Source organism: Passer domesticus, chromosome 14 (genome assembly GCF_036417665.1).
Source record: "Passer domesticus isolate bPasDom1 chromosome 14, bPasDom1.hap1, whole genome shotgun sequence".
In the NCBI taxonomy this organism is placed as follows: domain Eukaryota; kingdom Metazoa; phylum Chordata; class Aves; order Passeriformes; family Passeridae; genus Passer; species Passer domesticus.
In genome coordinates, this window is record NC_087487.1 from 16,445,237 (window position 1) to 16,465,046 (window position 19,810).

General features: G+C 43.6%; 1 long non-coding RNA gene across 1 annotated transcript in view; it reads left to right on the plus strand.

Moving 5' to 3' along the window:
- The window catches only part of LOC135280546 (uncharacterized), a 73,487-nt gene that overhangs the window by 39,449 nt on the left and 14,228 nt on the right, over nt 1–19,810 (plus strand). Inside the window, exons 2-6 of the long non-coding RNA XR_010347432.1 lie at nt 8,050–8,239; nt 9,559–9,645; nt 10,169–10,262; nt 13,680–13,751; nt 18,751–18,866. This is a non-coding gene — a long non-coding RNA (uncharacterized LOC135280546). The remainder of the gene's footprint in view (nt 1–8,049; nt 8,240–9,558; nt 9,646–10,168; nt 10,263–13,679; nt 13,752–18,750; nt 18,867–19,810) is intronic.

The following is a 19,810-nucleotide window of genomic DNA, read 5'->3' on the forward strand; positions in this document are numbered from 1 at the left end:
GCTGTGCAGGATCCCCTCATATCTCTGAAGAAATGTGTATTTCCACATATAGCACAGCACATATAGCTGTGGCTTTTCTGAAGATATCACAGACCCTTCAGACTGGGGGGAGAAAAACAAACCAACAACCAGGCAATCACAAGCAATTTACCAGACGGAGCAGGATGCCTGTAGCATCCCAAGCAGCCTGAGCCTGTCTGCCTCTGTTTAGGATAAATACTGAAACCGCACCTCCGTGAACTCTCCTGCCTCTGCCCATCAGTAATGTGTATATAAAAAGTCTCTGCCTGGGGATCAGCTAACGGGATTATTCACAGACACAAAATGAAGCTGGCCCGATCCTGACGTCCTTTGCAGCCCTCCCTGCAGCCTGCTGAGAGGGGCAAAAGCAGGCTCAGGCTCCAGGTCCTCGTAATTTCAGCAGCCTTTTGGGAATCTGCAAGGGGGGGTGGCAGTGGAAATAGGCTCCCATTTCTGGTTTTTTGTTGTTTTTCATTTTTAATAGAGCAACTTTCAGTCCGAAAGGAAACCCTGGTGAAGTGGTGAGGCTTTTGTCTCTCGCTATAATGCCACTGGGCTTTGGATTGACCTGTGTGATACAGTGACACTGTGTGGTTTGAATTTTTACATACAGCTGCATAAAGCAATTCTTATGTAAATTTTGGAGGTAAATAAGCCTGCTGTTGGTCTGCTGCATGGACACATATGCTCAAACCATTAGGCTTGAAAGGAGATTAGAATTAACCCACCCATCTCTCACTGGCTCGCTCTTTCCCTCCCCACCACGTAGCTCTTACAAGAGCCTAAACACCTTGCTATTTTAACGAATGGCAGCAGAGTTAAGGCTGACAGAAGAAGAAAATTGTTGTGTGCCCTCCCTCCCCCTTCCCTGCAGCCGCGGAGCCTCTGCTGGAAGCCGTAAGGATTTAGAGGAGGCCAGGAGCTGATTCCCCTGGCACAGGTGGGCACGTCAGAGCTGGTGCCCTTCCCTCGCTCCCTCAACCTCTGAATTGCACAGGGCTGAGCTGAACCCTTCAAATCCCACTGTGGCAGCAGGAAGGCTTAGAGCCTGCCATAGCAGGCCTTGTGCGTGTTTTCTTTCTCCCTCGATAACTCCTGCTGGGTAGGGAAAGCTTTCAGAGCAGCTGAAAAGTCCTCTCCAGGCACCTGCTGCTGAGGCATTCCCAGGTGCTTGAACGGGCAGGGTCTCACCCAACAGCAGGCAGTGGCCACTGGCCACCACCCTGCCTGGAGCTGGCATCTGAATGGCTTCACCTCCCAGCTGAGGAAGGGTTTTACTGCGAGCTCTTTGAGGGAAAAACAGGACCAAGGGTGTGCACACACACACACACAGACACGTGCACAAAACTGCCGAGGGCGCGAGCGGGCCGAGGGGAACCTGGCCCGGGGTTGTTTGTTTATGCCAACTTTAAATAATTCATTTTCGCCCCTATTGAGCTCATCACAGCGTGACCAAAATAAACGTGTCTCCTTGGCCTATTGTTTGGAGCTGAGGATTGCCGAGCGGGAGGGAAATATTACAGTGACTGAGGGAGATACACGTAAGAGTGTGACCTTTAACTGCGCTACCTATAACCAGTCTCATCAAATTAAAGCACTGTATATTTTCCTTAATAATCTCTGATTAGGCCCGGGGTATGAGCGGACACGAACGCCCGCCATTGCTATGCAGCGGGAGGCCTGCTAAGCACCCGCCGAGCGCTTGGGAATAAGTGAGCAAAATGCTTTAATTTGATAGGGTTAGAATCCTGCAGGCTCCGGGGTGAGAAGTCACCAACAGCTCCGCTCGCACTGAATATGCAGAAATAAAAAAGTAAATTGCTTACATCTGCTGCAGGCAGGAGGGAAAATGATCTGATTGGACAGGCCGAGGGCTCTCCATCTCTTTTGGGTTAGAAAGAGGGGTTTGGAGCATCAAAAGCTCGTAATTGGAGTAATTCTGAATTAATGGACACGCACACGCGCGCACACAGGCGCGTGCACCATTTTGAAGCAGCTGGCCACAGGATGCACATGCTCAGGAATGTTTGGAGATGGCAAAAATGCTGTTAAAAATGCTGTCCCTTATTCCTAATGTTATTGACATTTGGATTTCATGACCTGTACGAAGTGCAGTAAGTACAAAAAGCCCTGCCCATCTGCCCGAGAGAACTGCCTGCCTCAGCCTAGATCTGTTTATTCACAGCACAATTATTCTATCTCTCTGTCTGTCTCTCTATCTCTGTTGTCTATCTGCTCTTTCATGTCTGAGGGTCTTCGCTGCACGCAGAATCCCAGGCTTTAGCCTTGTCATCTGATACTGTATTTAATCTATGTATTTGATCAATAAGAATCAAAGACAGGGCTCAAGGTCTTTTTGGCACCAGGCATCCAGCTTTGTGCCGGGTGTCAGAGGTTGTCTACAGTGTCACCTTGATGGTGTCACACTAATTTGTACCCTACTTTGCTTGCCTCTGTGATCACAGCCTGCACTGGTTTGTGGGGGCTTTTTTTTGTCTCTGTATCTCTTTTTTTAATGCTTGTTTTTATTAGTTTGGGAGGTGGGGGAGCTCAGAGGTGGGAGGCTGAAGACATTAGCTTCGAGATTTAAGGAGCAGATTTCCTGACCCTCCTGCTCCCCTCCCTGCCTTCCCCCTGCGAGTCACTTACGCTCCAGAGTGAGGGTGTCACCTGCACCTGACAGGCACCGTGTCCCAGGGGGGCAGATGTTGCTAAATCCAAAATGACCAAGGGAAGCAATCCTGCAAGGCAAAACTTTCAGGAGCGATTTCTCAGCTTGCTGCTGACAGGGAAAGGCAGGCACAGCAAGGCCAGAGTCCTCAGCCCACTTCTGGGTAAATCCACGCAGTAGGTGCATCTCTAAATTTCACTGGTATTTTTCTTGGAGACAGGGTTCTTTGGATCTCGCACTGATGCACAAACTTGAACAATTTGTTCTTTTATGGCTGCCTAAGGCTGTACTGCATCATTTCAATGGCCTTTTGTCTTGTGACAAGTATTGCAATGCCTATAATGTACTAAACATTCTAAAAATCCATGTAATTAATGCCCCAACATATCTAATATAGAACTATTATCTTGAGGACAGATAAATGCAGTTTATTATCTTTTTTTTTTCCTTTGCCTACACCTCTTCATTCTCTTTTCTGTGCTGTTATTTAACACAGCCAAATAATAGCACAGTAAATGTATTATTTAAGTCTCTCATTTAGAATTGTGTGCGTGTGTGAAGGCACTGCACAAAATGAGGCTGTGTTTAGACCCAGTTTCTTAGCTGTAGACTGCAGGCTCCACCATGATTTCCTGAGGTGCCTTGGAAAGTCAGCCAAGATTTTCACAAATGGGAGACCAACACTAAGCATCCCTTTCTGAGTTTTGTTTTCAGAGACACCAACCACGCACAGAGGCTGCAGGAATCCGTGGGCACTGGGATATTTCAGTCCCTTGCTCCTGCAGCCACTGCACTTGGCTTTCCTGCTCTTAAGAATTCACATTTCAATCTTATTTAGTGAATCAGTGGAAACATTAGGACTTAAGAGCAGCAAAAGGGCCGCCCACCCTGGAATCCTGTCCCTGAATAACAGCTGGGGTGCATGTTTGAGGACAAAGTACCTGAGAGAGAGAGAGAGCAAACAATAGGAAAAATTCTAACTGTTCTTTTTAAAAACCATAGGCTCTGGGAAGAGGACAGGCTCGGTGCAGAGTTTGCTGTTATGATTAAGCTGCGTGTTGTGATTGAGATTTATTTTGAAGTTTGAGGTTGTCTAGAGGAAGGGACACCCTGGCTGGATCCCACACAGCCTTTGGACAATGCTGCTTTTTATGTCTGAGCTGGCTGCAGCCACCAGAGGATGAGAATGGGGTTGATTTTACAGGTTTTTCCCCAGAAGCTTTTCCAGGGAATCTGGACATTCCCTTGGTAAGTGCCACCTCCCTCAAACCACTCCCTGTCAAAGAGAAGCCTCTTTTGTGTGCCAGCCATGCCTGCCACAGTCTATTGGAAGGTATTTGTCAACAATTATATGTCTATTAAGGACAAGTCAATCAGGCCATGTGCAAATAGCCAGACCTCTGGGGTCTGCCTATTGATAGGGGCCTGTCAATAGCCAATCCAGGCTTTTTTCAACCAAACAAGAAATTAAGCACTCACCAAAATCATTGCTCCTCTGAGTCCCTCCGGCCCATTTTTATTCTCACAGTGTTGGTCCCTCTTTTTTCTCTTTTTTTTTTTTTCCTGGGCTAATATTTATTTGGAATAAACAAAAGAGACTAGCAGGCACTTGTTAAAGCACTGCTTTTAACTGTAAGAGGAACATCTTCTCATTGTAATTAATGATATTACCAAATGGTTGTGCTTGTAGGTGGCTGCGGTTAATCCCAATGACAGAGGGACTATAAGGGAATTAATAACAGAAACTTTAAATTAGCCCAGCTGTAATTAATATCTACAGTATATAAATATCCACTCTTTCACCAACACAAATTTCAGACATATTTACCTTTATTAGTCTGAGGAAGACAGTAATACTATGCAATATTTTCATGCATATTCAATTTGTAAACTCAACAGTTGATTTTGTAATTTATATTGCAAATTACTCCGCTGTTTCCCACACGTGAGCGGGAGAGAGAGCAGGAGAGAGAGCAGACAGTGTGTGGGAAGCTTTAAACAAAAGCCTCTAGCAAAAGCCATGACATCAAAAAGATGCTCCACAGGGCCATCTCCTTTGAACCAGCAGAACTCCGGTATCACAGAATCCACTGGTGTTACACAACAAACGGCAGCGTTAAATAACTCTGCACAGGGACCTGAAATGGCCAGAAATATTGAGAGCAGATGTAGTATGCAAAGCAGAAATGATATCTGATCTGTGCTCTTTGGGTGCATCACAGCTGGCTTTGTTAGTAATTACCCAAACAAACATTCTGTCCATCAGGGCTTTATTTCTTTTCATTTCTGCCCTTCAGACAGGACAAATTCTGAGAGCTGAGCATTTTTTCCCCTGGTGTTCTAGCACCAAATTAATAATTAGTAACCTAATTTATTAAAATTCAGCATTTACCCAACAACATCCTTCAAACACCCATTTTTGAGCTAAGGTGATGTATTTCTGCCCTGAAAGAATGGTGGAATGCAAAGATAGATTCTTTGCAGAATATTCCCCAACCACTGGGAGATTGCTAGGTATGGAGACAGCTTTTATTTGGTCCCAAACTTTCTTATACTGTGATTTAAATCTGTATCAGGGGAGACTTTTATTGCTGATTTTATCACAGTCTTAATTTAGGTACTTGTTTTGTGTTAAAAACAAAATTAAAATTACCATTTCAGTTTCCTATTTCAAACCCAAAAAATACTTTTAAAAAAAATCATCCTGATTGCAGCTCCTTTTTTAATTCTTCACCCTCCTCCCAGACATGGGCCCTTTAGAAAACAGCTTTGGTTCTTCTTTAATCTGATTTTAGCAGGTGCAGCACGTGGATAAAAGCTTTTCAGCAGATGCTTTGGGAAAGTGACCATTAAAGGCAAGCAATTTATTTCACTATAAATACGAGCTATTTTTGCTAAGGAACCCTAAAAAAGAAATTCAAGCATACCAGTACACAGGTTTAGCAGCCATGCTTCCAGCTTCTCTGACCTGTGTCAGCTTTCACATGTAAAATCAGCTTTCAAGAGCTCATTTATATAATAATTTAACTTCATAGGAGAGGAATCTGTTACATTAAAAAGCCCCACGTAAACATTCTTTCGTATATATACATGGGCACAGCATTGTGACATCTCTCAAGTAAGTACCAGTTAAAGGTATTTTTTCTGAAAGCTTTTAATTCTACTTTGTTTTTTACCTCCCTGCACTCAGAGGAGCAATGACCTCATAGATACCTGCAGCAGTTCCTAAATTCACAAATTTAAAGACCACAAGAGACCAAGTTATTGACACTGTCCACAACAGAGACCAAAAATCCTTCCAGCCCTTTCTGCCAGCTCCTACTGAAAGCAAAGCACACCCTTTAGAAATTATATTTTTTAAAAAAATCTGCCCATTCCATCAGCGTTTGATGTTTGTCTGGTTGATGAACTTCCTTAAAACACCCAGAGGGAAGCTGTTGAAGGGCTTTTCCTTTTCAGATTTTATTGAGGAGGGAAAGGGCAAATTTTATATTCCAAGGGCTTAAAGTGCCTGCTAAAGGTCTGCCTTTAGAGTCCCTAAAATTTGGGGAATTTAGCGAGGAGGGAGAAGGCTTTTCTGCTCTGCTTCATATTTACACAGTGCAAAGAGCACGGCTCTCCAAACAGTGTGAGATGGGCTGTAATTCCTCACTCAAAGGGGTGAGCAAAGGACAGAATATTTCCTTTTGAATTCTGAAGGTTCAGGGTTTTTTTGCTTTTGGTCAGCTTTAGCCAATTTACTCCCTCTGCAATAATTTTCCTGCTGTAAATTGCAATTTTTGCTGTTTTGTTCTTTTTTGGTTTTTTTTACCCTTCATAAGCAAGTTATCCTCTTAATCAGTATTTGATAAGAAAAAATAATTCTGAAAATGTCTGTAACTTGGTGGGCAGGAGTCTAACTCAAGGCTGGATGGAGGGAGCTCATTGCTGAGCCAGGGACTGCAGTGTCCCTGTGCTGCTCCGAGCACTTGCAAAATTCAGGATTACCTGAGGAAAGAGTTTAAGCATCTGATGGGGAATAGCATGGCATGTAATAACAAAGATTCAGCCACTGTGTGCGTATTTTCCACCTCTTTGACGTGAAAAAGAATGCAGTTTTAATAGGCAGGAAGAGATTATTTGGGGACGATTTCTTAAGAGAAAATGGCAAAGAAAAATAAATGGTGTATGCAAAGTATTCACAGTGTGGGCAGCCCAGATTGGGTAGTTCAACAATGTTGTTTTTTTTCTGTGAAGCTGGTGTTTGTACAAGGTGCTTTTTATTTAAAATACCTGCTTGAAACAGAACAGGGGGAACAAATCAACAAACAAAGGACAACCCTGCTGCAAAGCACAGAATTCCCTCTGTTCCTCAGGGATGTGAGGCAGGGAAAAGGGAAGGGGCTGCACCTCCAGCGATTCCCTCTGCACCGCCTGGAGACACAGGCTGGGGCCGCAGAGAGGTTCCAAAAGGGTAACAAGTTCTTGCTGTGATTTTAAACTCTCCACGGGCAGCTCTGTTTTGACGAGCTGGAGAGATTCTTCTCCACAAAAAAAAAAAAAAAAAAAAATTCAAAATAAAAATTGCTCCCCTCTGCTCTGCAGTTGCAGCGTGCTCGGTTCCGCTGTCACAGCGAGGACACCCTGCACAAAAATCCCCAGCCATGGAGTTTGTCCTGCTCCAAAACCCCATTCAGGGAGCCCAGGTTTGCTACAGAGGCAAAACCTTAACGTGTGTCTGCAAAAGTGGACGTAAAGTCACCATTTAAAAAGAAAAAAAAACAGAGAAATGCAACAGCAGCATTTTACAGCAGATGACACCCAGATAACAGCCACAGTTGGAGCTTTCTTTACGAGTTAGAGATGGTGCTTCAGTGTGCCCTTACTGAAACCATGCACAGACAAACATGGAAATGTGATATATTTGCATACAGTGCAGCGCCAGCACACGGAGAGCGAGCTCCGTGTGCTGGAACACAGCTCGGAGCCCTGCTAAGGAATTTTTCTCATTTTCCAAATTGTTAGGACTCAGGGGTTTGCTAAAAATATTCTTTTGAAGCTTGTCTAGTCCTTGGCAAGTGTTCCAATTTATCCTCCCTTTAATGGTGTGAAACTGGGTTTTGTTAGGGCTGGGTACATGATCTCTGCTGCCTGGTGCTCAAAGGCAGCAGGGAAAAGCCTCTGATGAAGATGCGTAAGAAGGGAAGAAAGAAGCAGCTTCTGATCTGGTTATTTCGTGATCAAAATTGCTGGAAATGAACTTTGATCCAGCTGCTATTCTGAAGAATTATAGCTAACAAATAAACAAACCCAGCAGTAAAGAAAAAAAAAAAATTAAAAATTCTTTAGAGCTTTTATTCCCTCCTCTATTTCTGCAGGTATCTTGTCGTCAGCCACAGCCTGATTTCAGGGAAAACTTCCCCAGATCTGGCCCAGGCCTGTCCCTTGTAGGTTCCTGGCAGGAGGGACCAAGCCTGACTGGTACCACACGGAGCACCTGGAGCGTAACAAGGGATAAGTAATAATAATAACTGTCCACTAACCACATCAATGTTTTAAGTATCTCGCGTAAGTGGATAACTTGATTTGTAAATAAACTACATTTCAGGAATATTTCATAAACATCCTGTGCTAAGTTGGTGCCTGGGGTAATATAGATTTCCATCCATATTCATCTCCGCACAAGAATTCCCGGGAGCTGCTGGGGGGTGGGGGGGGTTGCAGCAGCTCAGGCTTTCATGCTGATTTCTCCTTCTCTTTTTTTTTTTCTATTTCTCCGTGTTGCTAAACCGTGCTCCAGACGCGGCGGGAGCCGGGGGAGGGCGGCGGTGACCCCGCGCCGCGGGGCCGGGCGGGAGCGGGACCCGAACCCGCGGCCCCCGGAGCGCGGGGGGCAGCGGGGCGGCGCGCGCTGCGCGGTGCGCCAGCGCCATCTACCGGCCGCGCGGGGGCGGCGCGCGGCTGTCGCGACTGTCGCCGCTGTCGCCGCTGTCACCCGCCCCCGAGCGGCGGCTCCCGAGCGGCTTTGGCCGCTCCCGGCGCCTGCTCGGCCTCAGCTCTGACCCCGGCCCCGTAAGGCGAGGTCAGAGCGGTTGAGAAGGCGCCTTTATTCCCCCCGCGGATGGTAGGAATGGGCTGGGAGCGAGGGGATCCCCATCCTGCGCCCAGGGGGAGACGAGGTGTAGCTCTGAACGTGGGTTTTGTAACCATGACCAAAACACGTTTTTTATCTCAATGGATTTGCCGCTGCACCATCCCGCCAGCGTAACCCGTTTGATTTCAGTCTGCTGTGTACTGGGGTGATAGCTCAGTTACAAATTTAAGTGATTTTTAAATTATTTTCATGTAGTTGTCATTGCGGTGCAATGTCATTGTGAGCAGTGCTCTGGCTGTTGGGTTTGTTTTCGAGCATCCAGTTGCCCAGGGTCACCGATGTGACACCCAGCAATCACCGTGCCCTGCTGTCCCCAGCTGCTCACTCTGGCAACAGCTGGAAGTCTCCAGGCAGTCCCTGAGACGTGGAGGGATGCTGAAATCAATTCCTCACCCAAAGCGGGCGAGCCCCTGGCCCAGTGAGCAGGAACCACCTGGCTGGCTCCCCGTGTGCTCTCGCTTTGTAGCTGCAGGGAGCCAGACCTGAAGTGTCTGCCTGGAAACTCCTGGCTGAAGCAGCAATCCACGGCCTTGCTTCTGATTTAGTGTGACACCGAGCCTGGGAAACAATATTATCCCTGTGTTTTCCTGCAGCAGGGAAACCACTGTGGGTTGTGGTTGGTGTTTGTGGTACCCCTGCTGAAAGCGTGGCACGGCTCATTCAGAGTCCTCCTGCAAGGAATGATGTTAAGGTGTTTTCCTCCCGAGAATGATTGGTCTGGATCTGTTTTCAGGTGCAACAAAAGCTGCTCTGGGTGGCTGGAGCTTTGAATGTTGTGATTTGCTCTTTGGAGTTCACGTTAGGGGAGAAAGTGTTCCAGGTATTTAATTATTTTGTTACCCTGCCTCTCTGGACTTTCACGTTTCTTTCTGTACAGATTTTTCCTGTGTTTCTGCTTTCTATCCTTAATGCAGAGAAAATTATTTTAAATATTTTCAGTTTCTAAAATCTGGTACTAAGTGCTCATAAAATAAGAGGAAGTTATCTTCAGGGGATAAAAAATACAACTCAATGGACATATTTTGTTTTTTTCATGGAAAAGTACTTTTTAATATGTTAATTACATTTGGGATGGATAGGACAACAACATGGACTTCTGGGAGGAAAGAATTGCAGTCTTTGGGGTTTTAAACTGAAGGGGTGAGGGGCTGGGGCTGGCAGATTTCTACCACAGTGCTGCAATTCCCTAGATAAAAATTGATCAGGAAATCTCTGCCCTGTTTCTGCTGGAAATAAAGCAGCTCTGGGGCTGCCAGTCCCGGGGCCATGTGGGTACTGGAGCCTGGCAGGGAATTCTGGGGAGAAAATGGAACTCCTTGTGACCTCCTTGGTTTTCCTTGCAGTGAGCCTGCAGATCCTGGGCTGTGGCTTTCCCTTCCTCTGGGAGCAGGAATCGTCTGGAATTGTTCCTGTTGGAGTAACGTGAGCTGGCCAGAGGTGAGGCTTCCCTGAGCCCCAGAGAGGAGGTGAAAGCTGTGTATTTTTGGGGGGAGCTGGTGGCTCTCAGAGGGCTCTGGGCTCCACATCTGCCTGGTTGTGAACCTGCCTCACCGCACAGAGGCAGAATTTTTTTTAATAACTCTTTGGTTTTGGTTTAACCCTAAAGGTGAGAAAAATATAAGACCAAAATTGTAGTGGTCCTTTCAGTCTTGGTCTCAGGACTAAATTTTGCCAGGAACTCTGCACTCAGGTGCTCAGGTGGCATCCCCAGACCCCTGAGAGAAAGCAGAGCTGAGTGAGGACTGAACTCCCTCCAGTTCCCTCAGAGTTTTGCCTGGCTAAGGGCGTAGGCATTTGGCTACAAATTAATTCAGTTTCGTTTTCACCCAGAGAATGCTGCAAACTCCCCAGAAAGATAGATTTAATTTTTTTTCCTCGCTAACACAATCACAAAATAATACAAACTTCTCCCCACAAAGTGTTGATTGTTCTATAATGGAATCGTAAGTAATTTTGTAGTCGCTTTGGGGAAAAAGCAAAAACTGTTCTTAGCACCTGCTGTATGATATCACAAAGCTAAGGCTCATAATGATTCTAATATGTGAAGGCAGTTGCATAATATCATCATATTACAGTTTGTATAAGGAAAAAAAAAATCATGGACAAGAGATTGCCAGTAGAAACTCTTCCCAAATGCTATTTTTTTCCTCATTGCTGTTCCTCTGTCTCAAAATATCTTTGCATTTTCCTTGTCAGAGTCTGTGGGTTTCATTGGTGGAAATAACAGCCAGCAAATAATGAAGAGGGAAGGGGAAAAAAAATCACCATGTTAAAAAAAAAAAAAAAAAAAAGCCAGTTTTCTATAGAAGCTAATGTTCCATAAAGAGATGCAAAAGGAAGAGAAAAAGATACTAGATAGCACAGCTGCATTGAATTGCAAGACAGCTGGAATTTTTCAATGTAACCAGATTTTAGATGAGTTTTCTTTTCATTTCTCTATAATAAGATCTTTGTAAAACACAGTCCTAAACAAAATCTTGGTGGTGGTGGTGGTGATGATGAAAATAGGGAAGAGCAGTGCTGCTTGTGCTGTGTGTGTGACAGTCAAAACACGAGGCCAGATCCTTGGGAGCTGTAAGCCTGTGTCAGCAGAGGCACACACTGGCTGCAGAGCTGCAGGCCCTGAGGATAAAATTGCAGCATCCAAAGGGAGAATGCCTAGTGGTCAGGATGCCCTCAGTGCCCTCAGCTGAACGGATGAGAATGAAAGAAATTTCAGGCAGAGCCTCTAATAAGACTTCGAGCTGAATCAGAGTTTGCCCTGCAAAATCCTGGGCAGCACAAACCAAAGCAGCTACTCCAGCCCTGGAAGGAATCCAAGCTGCCTCTGCCTCACGTCCAGACTCTCAGCCTGACCTCTCTGAGCGATAAATAGTGAGTTCACATTTCACCCTGATCCTTCCTGAACCTGCCCCCTTGCAGAGGGCTCGGCGCAGGAGAGGTCAGGCCCTCGTGGGCATGCCAAGGTGTGATAAAAGGAGAGAAGTTCTCCTGCTCTCTTTCTCCCTCGCTCCCTCCCTCATTACGTTCGCTGGGGTCAGAGTAGTCTGACTCCTCAGCAGACAGAAGAGCAAGAGGCATTTCCCAGCAATAGCTCCTGTTCTGCCACCTGCCTGCCATGTGCTCTTTAGCAGCTCTCCTCATCTCTGCTGGTCTGTAAGACACAGGGCAAACGCAGCCTGACGGGAGAATAATACAGGTTCTCAACCTGTGAAATACCTCATTGAGAAACCGGAGTGTTCAAATGTTTTGGATGCCTTAATGCTCACAATTTGCCAGAAATAAAAGCCCAGGAGGATTTTCAATGCACCTCAGCAGGGAAGAAAGCACTACTTGGCTGTCTGCAGTTGGAAAGGAGTCTCTTGACATTCTGTGCTACATCCTAACAACATCTTCCTTTGAGCAAGAAATCAGTGCTGTTTTCATTTTTTCTGTTGTGGTCGCTTTAAATTCCTAAACTGGATCAGAACCAATGCTTTTTTTCTTTGTGGCAGCAGGGGGGTGATTTAGTTAATGCTGGGCTCGGTTGCCAAATCATGAGTTCCAACTTATTCCTATCAGTGGTCATCCATCAGCAAACTTGGGGGAGTCAGGCAGAAATATAAGCACACTGACAATTTGCCAGAATGATTTAAAACCTGGCATTTAAGAGTTCCTGTTGTAGTTGTTCTTTTGACATGTCTCCTAATTTGCTCCCATCTTGAAGACACTCACTGCTTTAAGACTTAAACAATCTTCATCTGGGAAAGGAGCTCAGCAGCAGGAACAGGGGGGCCTTATCCAAGGGTAAGGTTGCACAAGGGCAGACAAACCTCCCGACTTCTGCGTCATCAGCAAACAGAGATGTGCCTGTAGGAATGCTGCTCTATTGGCTTTGCCTCTCACAGGGGAGGAGAAAGCAAAAAGCAATATGCATTATTGATCAGAATGTGCAGGTGAACGAAGATGGACAAGGATAGGTCACAACTTTATTAACTCCATGTAGGCAGCACTTGCACAGATCCAGGGCTGAGTTATGCTGTCTGATATCCTGAATCTCAAAGAATATCTGTGATCCACAGACCCACCCCCTCTTCTGAATCCTTCACCATCGGTTGTGGATGTGGTAATAAGACTTCCCTGTGCCATAGGCACAGACCCCAGCAGCAGTATCAAACTGCCTGTGCTGTGGGAGCTGGTCTCTCCATCCTGAGCCATAGAACAAGAGCCATGGCTGAGCTGAAGTGCTGGGACAGGAGATGTACTCGTGTCCCTCATGAGCACAGGGACGGATCAGCTGCCAGCTCTCCCTTACCCTTCCCACACTCAGAAAAGCAGCAGAACCTGCTGTAACTCGCCCTGTCCCATCACCATCTTTGCCTGCTGGATTTATTCATGTCCTAAACATCCTCTCTGTGCTCTCCTGTGACAGTCATTCACCATAGTAACAAGAAAGTCAAGAAACACAAAAGCTGAATGCAACCAAGGTGGAGCAAATGCTGTTCAGGCAGAGTGCTGCAGAATAGTCACAAAAACCCTCTCAGCACAGCTCTAGCCTGGCAGAATAACCAAGCCTCTGAATCCTCTCGATGGGATTTAATTGCCTCTGAATAGATTGCAGCTTTCTGGGATTCATTTGCTCCTCACTATGAATCACTGGAACATTTTCATGGTCACAAATGTTCACAGCAAAACTGTTCAGGGAAGTGTGTGACGGGCAGGAATCCAAGTGGGTTGTTTTGGTTTTCATTCTGGTGAGATCCACTGATCACAGGTTGTTTTCTTCTCTGTTGCAAGACGTTTCCCTCTCTCACATTAGTTTGACTTTATGACATTATCTGTCAGAAATTACATTAGTCTGTGCTGTTCTCAAAGGTTTTATATTCAGATTGGTACCAGCAGCAACAACCTTGAAGAGTTGCATAGAAAATCAAACATGGATACATGGTAAGAGTACAATATTATTTAAAATGGGTAAGTTTACATCTTAGACTAAAATTTAAATGTATTTACATATATGTGTGCATATCTTTGTGCATGACCAGCATCTTTTGGACCTCAAGTCCATGAAGACTGGCCTGTTTTCCAGAGTTATTTGTTCCAGTATATAATTATTCATGGAATATTTCCTGGTTAGGTGGACAATAGGAGTCAGTTTTTTGAGTGAGAATGGATATGCAATGGCATCTTCTTTACCATGAATTTACTCCTGCATTTGCTCAGAATTTTGTTGAGCTGATTTTCTGAGTATTCCCACTGTTGACTATGTTCAACACAGTAGAGGTAGAAAGCAAATAAAAAAGAAATGGGAATGCTCTCATGGAAACTGTTAGGCTGTGTCTGCTCAGCTCTTCTCAGCACTCAGGATCTGAAAATTGCTGCTAAATTTTGATTAGATTTCATATGGCATCATTGCTACAAAATAAATTTGGAGCACAGCATCCCAAAAATACGTAAATTGAAGTACTAGATTTAGAGCCTACGTTTTTCTCTTTCCAAGTGACACAACTTGCATGGATGTAGGAAAAAATGCATTGTCTGTTTGCATGTAAGGTAAAGGAGAATATATGGAGAAAGACCACACCCTGGCCATGCCTCATGTGGCCCAGTGCTCTGGCTCCAAAAAAAGCTTTGATAATGACTTTTAAAAAGAGTGATCTGTGCTTTGGTAAAGCTTTTCCTTCCCAAGCCAGCCAGCAGTAACCTTGTCCTAGAAAACATGAGGATGTCACTGTTGTAAAGATCCACTCTTACTTTTTGATGCATTTTTAAGTGAGGGAAGTGCTACTCAAATGCCCTTGAAAATCTTTAAAAGCGGCTCTTGGAACATTTATTTTTTCTTATTCTTTCTTTCATTCTGTATCCATCCATATGATTCCATCTGTTGGTCCAAAAGGCTCAATATGACACTGACAACAGACCAAGTTTCTTTCAAAATTTCTCCTTTAATTTAAGCCATTTTTTCCTAGGAAAGCATCAAACCCAAGAAATCCATATTCCAAGCCCATTTGAAAGGGTAATAGAACTAATAGGAAAATGGCTTATATATTTACTTTTAAAACAACCCCCTGAGTATCACATGTTGTCAAAGCTAAGTGAAACATTGCAAGTGTCAAGTTTATGTCTGTACCCAGCCGTGATGCCTGAGCAGGTTTCAAGGTCTCAGCCTGCCAAAGACTGACACACACACTTAACTTTCTGCACTGGAATCTTTCCCTGACTTTAATGCAGGCATCTCTGCAGGATCAAGGCTGGGATTCATGCAGACATGTCAGCTGTCTCTCGTGCATCTCTCTTATGTCAGCCAGGTCTGCTTCTGTTGTGGTGATTTTTATTAATTGGCTACTAGGGAAGCACAGTAAGACTCTATCCATAAAGAATAGAGATAAAAAATGGGAGATGGGGGCAATGGGAGAGCGAAGCAAGAGAAAGGACAGATTCCATCTTGAGGTGGAGACTGAATCCATTTGCCTTAGAGTCAGTGACAGGACAGTTCCACCAACACTCTCTTCTCTGGACAAAGCTGATTGCTTCTCTCCATGTGCCAAAAATTCCTGCTGCACATCACTTCTCTACCTGTCTCCTGTCTCCTGACAGCCATGTTATGTCTCATTAAAACACACACAAACAAATACAAAACACATCACCAAGCAAAAGCTCTTTCAGGGCAATGGGTTCATCCCAGGATGTATCAGTGTCAGCTCCAGAGCAGAAATTTACAGCCAGTTAGAGGTGCTATCAGCATGCCAGGACTAAAAAGGGACCAAATGAGCCACGGTGTGAGGGAGAAGATGTCAGCCCAGACACAGCACACCATATTCCTGGGATAAAGAAACAATGCAGAAAGCAGCAGTGGGTAACAGATGAGGTATTAGGCCTAGCGGGGAGAAGACAAGAGTTTAAATCAAAAAGACATCCTGATGAGACTGGATGTAAGCTGAGCACACAGGCCTTCAACGAGGGATATGAGAGGTGGTTAGACAAAACACTGCAGGAATTCATCCATAGTGAGCAGTGCAGGAGTTGGAGCAACAGGATGGGAGAGGTGGATGCAAAAGGACTTTTCAGCGCTGTCAAGGAAATTGGCCAAACTCCCTCCCAGAGGCAGTGTCATCAGGGCAGCATATGGCAAAAGGGAAAGAAAAAACCCAAAAAAAAGGAAAGTAATGGAAAAAAGAGACAGGAATATTTTAAGAATCTCAGTTTTTGCTAAGTTGCAGAAAGAGTGTGTGGACAATCTGGGATTTCAAGCCTAATCTTTGGAATTGGAGCAAGCCATAAGCTCATCTCCCACACTCATATATTTGCAAATCCTTCCAATGGTGTAATGTGGAAAGATTTTTATATTTAAAATATTTAATATATTTATCCTATTAACATGATGCAAAATAGTCAATAATTTACATATATTTACATCTAATGTTCATTTATAGGCAGACAAATATAAATTTACCAGTGTGTGTGCATATGGCTGTAACATATGATTAATACACTGTCAGCACAATCTAACAGCTCAGAACCATCAGTTGTGCAAATAGTCCTTTCTAGCCATGTTTTCTACTGCTATTTAACCTTTCTCCTTCCCTTCCTCCCCCCTTTCACAGTCTGTCTCACTCACCCTCGCTTCAGTAGCCTGCCTTAAAATAGCAGGCAAGGTCTGTGCAGTGGTGACTCTTTTTATACATATTTCACAATGCCTAAAATATTATGGGATCTCTTCTCAGAGGCTTTTGGGTATGAGGAGTAGAAATTAACAAAAAATATTCCTCCCAGATCTCTTAGGTGGAGAGAAGCTAAGCTGTCCAAGTCCAGCCCCAACTATCCTTCACAGGGGTTCTGTTTTCAATAATCTTCCCCAAGCATGGAAGATTTGTTTGTTCCTAGAGCAGGGATGTCCAGCACACACATGAGTAATGGCTGTATCATCCCAGCGCTGACTTGCATTTCATGATACAATATATTTTGCATGCTTTATGGCCCAATCCTGAATTTTTTATTTGATGTGAGCGATTCTTCATCCTCAAAACAGTCCTGTTGACTTCACAGGACTCTTTGGACTCCCCATGAAAGTGAAGTTTATGGTCTCACTCATGTTTCTCCTTTATGGCCCAAAACACCAGGCTGACCTTCCAGGAGGTTCTGTGCTGCTGGGAGCAGAGCAGTTGTTTTCCCTCTGCTTTTCTCTCAGGATACCTGCTCCTCTCCCAGCAGCTCTCTGGAGCACACGAGGCAACGCTTATGGAATGCACTAAACACTTCCAGACTGCCTCGGTCAGGAACAGACACCTGTCTTATTTCACACGTCCTGCTTCCTGAAACCCCTGCTTGGATTTACACCCTGGGAAATTGCTGAATGTGTGGAGGCTTAATTTCCCTGCCTTTTGGAGTGCTTTGTCCAGTGCATGAGAACTGAAGCACCACAGTAGTTTTTCTGTCAGCCACTGTGGTGCTGGTGGCCAGCTAACAAAGCCACCAGCAGCAAATGCCCAGACCAGGCTTTGGTTCACTCCTGTTTAGGAATTCCTTGCACATCACCATGCTGAGAGCCATGGCCCTCTCTAGGTCTGGCCCCTCTGTCTGAGGAATTAAAATATTAAACTGAGAATTTGTAAGGAACTTTCAGAGGGCTGCCAGATTTCCATCCTCTCACTTTGCTGCTTGTCTCCATTTCTTGTCACTCTCAGTATGACTTTGTCTTTTCAATCCATAAATAGTTTTGTTTCAGTGACACATCAAATGATTGGACTTCTTTCCTTCTTTCCTTCTTTCCTTCTTTCCTTCTTTCCTTCTTTCCTTCTCTCCTTCTCTCCTTCTCTCCTTCTCTCCTTCTCTCCTTCTCTCCTTCTCTCCTTCTCTCCTTCTCTCCTCTCCTTCTTTCCTTCTTTCCTCAAAAAACAATCCTGACCTGTCATCAAAAAAAAAAAAATCCTAAACAATTCAAGATTTCAGCAGAAAAATATTTGATGAAAATAAGGTGTTAGGTTTTTTTGGTTTTTTTCTGTGAAACAAACTGATCACTAAACTTTTCTTTATTTGAAAAATCAGGTTTCCATCAGCAATGTTTCCATCAGAGAGTTTTTCTCCCGGGCTTTTATTCAGTGTGCAGTCCCGCTAACAGTTACTGAGGTGCAACATCTGTTGACTTCAGTCGAAGTTGCACCCCAGTAATTGAAAGCAGAATTGGGTCTGTTCTTTGTAAGGTGTGTTGAAGGGACAGAATCGTGCATTGACTGAAGTGTTACTCCTAGCAGTAAGTGATCCTCTAATTTAATCCTCCACTCTATTCACGTCTCAGATACGAAATGTTTAATAAACTGCAGCTCAGTGGTAAGAGAGTGAGTTACCCATCAGTGCATTGCTCAGCCAAAATTGTAGAGTAAACTACTCTCAATAGTAGGTTTATGTTACCATTTACATTAGTGGGTAAAACCTAAATTGGAGTTTTTATGTATTATGTGTTACTTGTATAAGGCACTATATAAGGAAGTTTATTTTCTCAGCTTCCTCAGATTTCATGGTGAATGTTACTTGATTGTACATATTAGTGGTAAATTACCAGTGTAATTCTCTTTTTTATACATTTTATGTATCCATGAAAACGGATTTTGCATCCAGTCTGTAGTTTCCTTGGATATGAAAAAGAATCCCCCCAAACCTATCATTTGGGAAGGTTGTCGGCGGGGGGAAGACCTGGCACAGCTTCATTTAAGTCCAGATACATTTTTTCATTCCCTGACCCAAACTTGGCTTTTATACATATTGCACCACACAGAACAAGCCATAATTTTACATTTGTATGTTGTTCACACCAGAATGGGGGAAATGTATACATGAGGACTTTTAAAAATATAAGTATGTGTATGTACTGTTTAATGATACATTGAAATTTAAATTACTCTTTTATTTTTGTGCTAATAACTTTATCTTTTCTTTGTGGTTCTTTTAGTCTTAAATAATTTCGTGCTTGGTACAGCAATTTGCTGATCAGTAAAGTTGCAGCTCCTACTCTACCTTTTTTCTACTAAGAAAATCCATATTAAAAATGTTCATCTTACTTGAAAGGTAAGTTTTATGAATTTATTTCCTCTGAGAAATACTTGGAAACAAAGTTGATGAGTCACCTGCACCATATTTGCAGCCAGCATCTGATAGACTAAGTGTCTGCAAGTGAAGAGAACCCACTCAAAAACTTTTGCAGAACAATTCATTAAAGTTTGAATAAAAAGAAAAAAAAATTATGTACCCATTTCTTAGGAATTAAATATTCTTTGTTCTTGTTTTTTAAAAATTTTGGCATGAATAGTAAAGTTCTTAAAGATTTGCAAATTTATTGAATGTTTCAATAGCTTCTGTTTAAATGTAACTACTTTATTTGGAAGTTATAAAGATCTCATGCCTGTTAGAAACATTTAAATAAAAGCAAAGTTTTGGTTTCATTACACACAAAAAATATTTATGTATAATCATTAAGCCAAATTAGTGGTGTTATTGGGGAGAATGAAGTTTTATAAGCATCTGAAATGTGAAGCCTCTGTGTTTTGTATTTAGATTTTTGCCAAGAGCAATTTTGTGCTAGTCCAATGAGAGACCTCACTCACCATTAACAGCAATTGAAATGAAGCAAGCAAAATATTTATTATCTAATTCATTATAAATTTTAATCGCCATCTGTAATAGCGTAGATGTTCACAGGTGTTTTTAAAAGTCTTGACTTGTTTTAAATCGGTGATGAAAAATATTCCTGGTTTTAGAAGGATCTTTAAATTCTTCCATCTAGATAATGAGTTATTTCTATGAGCAGCTGATTTCCAAAATCTCCGTAAAATCTTCGGGACCCCAGTCTCTTAGCCCAAGAATGATTTGGTCTTTTAAAATCTTTCATCACTAGGCAAACACACAAGTCGAATAAGCAGAATTCATTTTGTGGTGTTAAATATGGGTAAAAAACAATGTAGGTGGTACAATAGCATGGAACAATTCCCTGAATCATTTAAAGCTGATTTAAT